Source organism: Symphalangus syndactylus, chromosome 4 (genome assembly GCF_028878055.3).
Source record: "Symphalangus syndactylus isolate Jambi chromosome 4, NHGRI_mSymSyn1-v2.1_pri, whole genome shotgun sequence".
Lineage (NCBI taxonomy): Eukaryota > Metazoa > Chordata > Mammalia > Primates > Hylobatidae > Symphalangus > Symphalangus syndactylus.
The window spans coordinates 111939910-111948110 of record NC_072426.2 but is presented as its reverse complement, the minus strand read 5'-3'; the positions used below and the strand labels follow the sequence as shown (position 1 = coordinate 111948110).

At 38.3% G+C, this 8201-nt stretch overlaps 1 pseudogene; it reads left to right on the top strand.

Annotated features, from left to right (window-relative positions):
- The first annotated feature begins 2733 nt into the window (after window positions 1-2733).
- Window positions 2734-3921, top strand: LOC129480324 (armadillo repeat-containing protein 1-like; annotated as a pseudogene).
- Window positions 3922-8201: the final 4280 nt, after the last annotated feature.

The following is an 8201-nucleotide window of genomic DNA, read 5'->3' as shown; positions in this document are numbered from 1 at the left end:
AGACCCACATAGGCTAAATTATAGCTACATAAATGTATCCATTTCTAAAATATCTGCATAGGCAGGCAGATCAATGGAACAGAATAGAATCTTAAGTAGGTCCAAACACTTCAGGGAATCTATTGTATGATAAAGGTGGCATTTTAAATCAGTGAAGAAAGATGGATTATTTAATAGATGGCATTGAGACGTTTTCAGTCATTTAGAAAAAAATAGTTCTGTGTCTCACTCCTTACATTAAAGTACATTCTAGATTTGCTATTTTGAATTTCTACCAAAGCTTTAAAGATAAAATGCAAAACTAAAAAATTTTTATAAGGCATCATGAAAAAAATGTAAAGTAATCTTGGAGTGAGTAATATTTTCCTAAGTAAGAAAAAAAACATAAGCAGATATTAGCAATAAAGGAGGTAGAGCAATAAATTTTACTATAAAATATTAAATTTCTTTCGGGAAAACTACGTAATTAAAGGCAAAAGAAAAAACTAAAAAAAAAAAAAAAAAGTCTGGGCCAGATGCAGCGGCTCACGCCTGTAATCCCAGCACTTTGGGAGGCCGAGGGGGGCGGATCATGAGGTCAGGAGTTCAAGACCAGCCTGGCCAACATGGTGAAACCCTGTCTCTACTAAAGATACAAAAAATTAGCCGGTGTGGTGGCATGCACCTGTATTCCTAGCTACTTAGGAGGCTGAGGCAGGAGAATCCCTTGAACCCGGGATGCAGAGGTTTCAGTGAGCCAAGATCGCACCATTACATTCCAGCCTGGGCGACAGGGCGAGACTCAGTCTCAAAAAACAAAACAAAACAAAAAACCCCTGTACTTTGTACACATGCATCTTCATCTCCAACTGCATTCCAGAGAGGTTGTACGAATTTTTACCACATCTGCACCGTATATGTACTATATCCCTTTTATATACGTATAAAACATTAGTATAGGCCAACAAGAAACATATAAATGACCTCACAAAATAGGCAAAGGATATGTATGAAAGAGGAGTTCAGAAAGAAAAATACATTTTTATGCATATTAAAAAAATATCAATCTCATTCATAATTAAACAAATACAAATTCAGACCATGAAACAATTTTTTGCCTATCATAATGGCAATAGTTATATGGAAATTCACAGTGGCTAAGGGTGTAAGGATACAAGTACATATGCAATGCAGGTGTTGTAAAAATTGGTACACTCTCTTTGAAATGCAATTGGACAATATTATTAAAATTTACAACATGCCAATCTTGTAAGGCCTGCCAGCAAATGTAGCAATTTGCCCTCTGATTTTAATTTCACCTGTACACAGAGAGGTCTGAAAAGCAAAAGCCAGGAAACAGCCATATGTCCATCAACAGGAGACTGACTAAACAAATTTTGATGTCATATAATAAATTGTTGTATTTAGTGTATCTACATGTGCTGATATGGACAGATCTTCAAGATATATCATTAAGTTAAACAAAAAGAAGGTACTTAGTAATGTCTATAGACATATATTTACATGGAAAATTTCTGGAAGAGCATATAAGAAATGGTCGATGGCATTTATCTACAGGGAGTGGGACTCAGGGACTGGGCTGAGAAGAAGACTTACTTTGGATACCTTTTTGTGCTATTTTGAATTTCCAACCGAAAGCATGTGTTATTTTCATAATAAGTCGATGAACTGATAGAGACAGAGTGATGACCAAACCAATTGCTTAGGAATCTTTCTAAGCTAATTTCTTTTGTTCATGTTGCAATTAGTGTCTCCTTCATATCATCAAATCAAAAACAAGAATAAATTCTTATCAGAGGATGGGAAATATTGAAGCATTTCTGAAAAATAGTTAAGAGAGAGATTCAAAGTGATACACCGTGAGGGAAAGGTCTGGGCAAGTGCTGAGCTGTTTGCCAGTCCGCTCTCTCACAGTTAACAGAGAGCAGGAGGGAAGAGGCCTTGGGACAATCACCAGGTACTCTCTATTAGTTGGCACAGCTGGGATGGTTGCCTCTTTCTGGACCCTTGCTTTTTCTGAGAATGGGTCAATAACGATATGTGCCCATATTATGAGGTCGCTGTGCGCACTGGATGTACAAATAAAGTCACCGTGTGTCCTGGCTCTGCAGAGGTAGAGCAGTGTCCTTGGTGGTTACCAAGATCAGGAGAATGAGGAATTCACCTTCACAGAAGAGACTCTACCAATATGTCTCACTAGGTACCATGTCTCACCATTCTTCCACAATAACCTTGGGCAGGATAGAGTAGCAAAGACATAGAACTGGCATTCTCAAAAATAAAGGTGCTTGGTGGGGCGAAGTGGCTCACACCTATAATCCCAGCACTTTGGGAGGCTGAGGCAGGTGGATCATTTGAGGTCAGGAGTTCGAAACCAGCCTGGCCAACACGGAGAAACCCCATCTCTACTAAAAATACAAAAATTAGCGGAGCATGGTGGCACATGCCTGTAATCCCTGCTACTCAGGAGGCGGAGGCAGGAGAATCAAGTGGCCCTGGGAGATGGAGGCTGCAGTGAGCCGAGATCGTGCCACTGCACTCCAGCCTGGGTGACAGAGTGAGACTCCATATCAAAAAAAAAAAGTGCTCAAACAACACTGACTCATTGAACACTTGAAAACAAGCATCTCCTTTCCCCATCGCCAAAGAGCGCCTTGCTCTTTGGCTCCCTGAGTTAGTCCGGTTGTTTGCAATCGCCGAGGCTGTGGCTGTGAACCGAGGGGCTCACGCCACCTGGGTTTCTACCTCATCCGTAGGTGTGGCCCTGATGGTGCGGCAGGCTCTGGACTCCTAAAGCTCTGGAGCAAATTTAAAATTTCATTCACGTGCATGGCATAGAAGATGAATTCTTCCACCTCCACCATGAGTGAAGAGTCTGATACTCTATCAGTAGTTAACCAGTTACAGGATATAACAGCAGATCCATTAAACAGAAGAGCCATTGTCCAGGATCAGGGATGTCTGCCTGGCCTTATTTTATTTATGGACCACCCCAACCCTCCAGTCGTCCATTCGGCTTTGCTTGCTCTTTGATACTTGGGAGAATACCATGCAAACAGAGAAAAGATGAAAGGAGAACTGATGTTGAGCCTACAAAATGTTATACAGAAAACTGCAACTCTAGGAGAAACAAAACTTCTGGCCTCTGAAATCTACGACATACTTCAGTCCTCCAATAAGGCAGTTGGTGATAGTTTCAGTGAAATGAATTAATATTGAAGGAAAGCTCAGTTTTTTCTGGGAACTACAAACAAACGTGCCAAAACAGTGGTTTTGCATATAGACGACCTTGATGATACATCTTCAAGAAATCTGTGTGAAGAGGCTTTGTTAAAAATTAAAGGTGTTATTAGCTTTACTTTTCAAATGGCTGTTCAAAGGTGTGGTGTGAATCCATTCAGATTTGAAAGCTGAGGCTTTGGCATCAGCAAGAGCATCAACCAAGGTTATGAAAGCTTAGTAAGTTGTGAAAAGTGAAAGTGGAGAAGAGATGCTGGTCCCATTCCAAGACCTTCCTGTGGTAGAACAGAACACAGAGCTACCTGACTACCTGTCTGAAGATGATAGTACCACAAAGAAACAGGACAAAGTGGTGTCCTGGGTCAGCTCACACCCAGTGGGTGGAACTAGCTGGCTGAGCACAGTGGCAAACTTTTTATCCAGATCGTTTTATTGGTGACTTCAATTTGGGGCTCAAGGACTGTGTGAACCAACCAGGGGCCAGTTTTCCATTGTTGTGGTGAACTGTCAAGTGCAATTTGCAATAAGCTATCATGAAAAGCTTTTAGATTACATGATTGCATATACTGCATTTTACATTTTATTGGACATTTTACCCCACTGAGTGGTAAAAAGAACAGAGGTTATGGATGGAGTTGCTTTGTTTATGAAAGTATTTTGTTTTTTTTTTCTTTCATTTAATTGCCTCATATTTTATAAACCATGGGTCCACTGTTAAAGCCAAACATGGGAGGAGGTTCCAAGATGGCCAAATAGGAAGAGTTCCAGTTTACAGCTCCCAGCGTGAGCGACACAGAAGACGGGTGATTTCTGCATTTCCAACTGAGGTACTGGGTTCATCTCACTGGGGACAGTGAGTGCAGCCCATGGAGTGTGAGCAGAAGCAGGGTGGGGCATCACCTCACCTGGGAAGTGCAAAGGGTCGGGGAATTCCCTTTCCTAGCCAAGGGAAGCCATGACAGACGGTACCTGGAAAATCGGGACACTCCCACCCTAATACTGTGCTTTTCCAATGGTCTTAGCAAACGGCACACCAGGAGATTATATCCCTGATGAACATCAATGCAAAAATCCTCAATAAAATAGTGGTAAACCGAATCCAGCAGCACATCAAAAAGCTTATCCACCATGATCAAGTGGGCTTCATCCCTAGGATGGAAGGCTGGTTCAACATACACAAGTCAATAAACATAATCCATCATATAAACAGAACCAAAGACAAAAACCACATGATTATCTCAATAGATGCAGAAAAGGCCTTTGACAAAATTCAACAGCCCTTCATGCTAAAAACCCTCAATAAACTAGGTATTGATGGGATGTACCTCAAAATAATAAGAGCTATTTATGACAAACCCACAGTCAATATCATACTGAATGGGCCAAAACTGGAAGCATTCCTTTTGAAAACTGGCACAAGACAGGGATGCCTTTCTCACCACTCCTATTCAACATAGTGTTGGAAGTTCTGGCCAGGGCAATCAGGCAGGAGAAGGAAATAAAGGGTATTCAATTAGGAAAAGAGGAAGTCAAATTGTCCCTGTTTGCAGATGACATGATGGTATGTTTAGAAAACCCCCTTGTCTCAGCCCAAAATCTCTTTAAGCTGATAAGCAACTTCAGCAAAGTCTCAGGATACAAAATCAATGTGCAAAAATCACAAGCATTCCTATACACCAATAACAGACAAACAGAGAGCCAAATCATGAGTGAACTCCCATTCACAATTGCTTCAAAGAGAATCAAATACCTAGGAATCTAACTTACAAGGGACGTGAAGGACCTCTTCAAGGAGAACTACAAACCACTGTTGAATGAAATGAAAGAGGACACAAACAAATGGAAGAACATTCCATGCTCATGGATAGGAAGAATGAATATTGTGAAAATGGCCATACTGGCCAAAGTAATCTACAAAGAACTTAAACAAATTTACAAAAAAAAAATCAAACAACGCCATCAAAAAGTGGGCGAAGGGTATGAACAGATACTTCTCAAAAGAAGACATTTATGCAGCCAACAGACACGTGAAAACATGCTCATCATCACTGGCCATCAGAGAAATGCAAATCAAAACCACAATGAGATACCATCTCACACCAGTTAGAATGGCGATCATTAAAAAGTTATGAAACAACAGGTGTTGGAGAGGATGTGGAGAAATAGGAACACTTTTACACTGTTGGTGGGACTGTAAACTAGTTCAACCATTGTGGAAGACAGTGTGGCGATTCCTCAAGGATCTAGAACTAGAAATACCGTTTGACCCAGCCATCCCATTACTGGGTATATACCCAAAGGATTATAAATCATGCTGCTACAAAGACACATGCACATGTATGTTTATTGCAGCACTATTCACAATAGCAAAGACTTGGAACCAACCCAAATGTCCATCAATGATAGACTGGATTAAGAAAATGTGGCACATATACACCATGGGATACTATGCAGCCATAAAAACGGATGGGTTCACGTCCTTTGTAGGGACATGGATGAAGCTGGAAACTATCATTCTCAGCAAACTATCGCAAGGACAAAAAACCAAACACTGCATGTTCTGACTCATAGGTGGGAATTGAACAATGAGAACACATGGACACAGGAAGGGGAACATCACACACCGGGGCCTATTGTGGGGTTGGGGGAAGGGAGAAGGGGGAGGGATAGCATTAGGAGATATACCTAATGTAAATGACGAGTTAATGGGTGCAGAACACCAACATGGCACATGTATACATGTGTAATAAACCTGCACATTGTGCACATGTACCCTAGAACTTAAAACATAATAATAAAAAAAAACCAAACAGATATGTCCAGCTTTACATTTTATTGTACGTGAAGTGCGTCATTAGGAAAACTCATTTTCTCCTCAAGCTTCAGGACCTACCTGAAGAGAAGTTTTCTTGTAGCTCAAGTTGTGCATGAATTACTGAATATTTTACTCTATGAAAGATACGTGCTTTACTATGAAAGATACATGCTTTGGTACTCTTCACTGAAAGCTGAAAACGTTTCTTGTTAACCTCTTTTGTGCCTTCTTATTTTGCCAGCCATGTTTATAGAAAGGACATTACTAATGACATTTTGCAAATTAAAAACATTCATTTGAACATAGTAGTCCCCTAGAAAAACAACTCTACAAAAATTTTGCAGGCTTATTCATTATAATTTTAATAAAATTAACACAAAATCAGTCAAGAAGAAGGAAACATGTATGTTAGCAAAGTGTTTTTGGAGACTATTTGAATGTGACCAAATGTGGTTCTAGTTGACTTTTTTTCACTTTGGTTTATATCAGCTCTTGAGAGTTAAGTCTGACCATGATATTGCAAACAACTGTAAATGGTCTCTAGGCCTTACTTTGTGATTATACATTGTCTCCTGCTAGAAAAAAATAATGGTAGTAAAGAACTGACAAACTGAAAAAAACAAAAATCAAATGCCTATAATACCATAATGCCATTTTGGTGTACGGTCTAACTTTAAAACATGAATTGCTTGACAGAAGCCTATTCAGTAGATGTTTCTTTGTATTGCCTTTTGTGAATTTATTATGAAAATGCTGCAGTTGTATTGAATGAAAAAGACCCAAATTATTGCTTATGAAGAAATAAAGCCAGCATTGATCACTTAATCCTGTTTTTCATGTCTAGCCAGAAAAAAAGAACTTCAATGAAGGTAAGATAAATAAATACATATACATATAATTTTTTTGGCAGATAAGTGCTAATTACATGTATGTAATGCTTTATTAAATTTCTGAAATATTTGGTAACTAAAATTTTCTTTTTGGAAATTAACTAAATCCAGATACATGTTAATATGATATGACTAAAAACAAATAGGAAGAAATTGAAATTCCTTTTCATCCACATATAGAGCTGCTATTTTACTATTTGGAGAATGTGGTGTGAAAATTGGACCCCAAAGGGTTTTCTTGTGTTTTCATTGTAAAATACCATCACCAGTGAGAGTCTTGAGTTCACTAACATTGTGACCTTCTGGAGGGAGAGTTACTGGAGGGTATTGAGGATATTTTTTTCATCTGTCTTGTTTCTGATTCAAGGGACATGCATAAACTGAAAAAAAAAGAAACTTTCAGGGCACCTATTGCTCTAAATGCATAATATAACTTGCTGCCAGAACCAGATGTGTTGAAAAAAAGAAAATAAAACCACCTTCTTTCTATAGCCACTAAAGCAAAGTTTACTGTTCTAATGAATTTGTATTTTATTTTGTATTGTCACACATCTGCATATTTAAAAACTACATCCCTTTGGTAGTAATTGTTCAGGACAAGTAGGTATTACAACTTGATGTTTGTGTGTTCTAATTCTAAGTGTTCTTTTATTCCAGATCATATAGAGCTGTAAAGGCAACTGTAACAGCATTTTTTGAAATACATTGTAAAATAATAAAAGGTAACATAATTAAAATTGAGTGGATATTAAAAAAAGAAAACAAACGTCTCTATATGTGAGACACTAAATACACTAGAAGAACTAGTATCTAAGAAAAGAGTTAAGATAGCAAACAGAAGTACTAGAGTAAACATAATTAATATCTTCAGGGCTATGCAATAGAATTTCAAGGATATTGCAACCATAAGCCATAATGTACATTAAATTGAAATATATTTGTTGAAATAAAGTCATATGGTAAATTTTTCTTAGTTTTATGAGTAATTAATTTTTTCATTAATTCAACAAATATGTTGCCTATACTCATTGTTAGGCACAGCAATATCTTGTTATGTGTAATAATGAGTATAGAAAAGTATACTTTTCTATACAGTTTGCAAAGGATTTTTCTCATTAGCTCCTGACAACATCCCTGTAAAGTGAACAGGGCAGGGCAGGGCAGCTTTTATAGTTCATTTTACACATGTGAGTTGGAACAGAGTTAAATGTCTTGCTTACAATGAAACGATCAGTGACAAAGCTGAAATTCACATC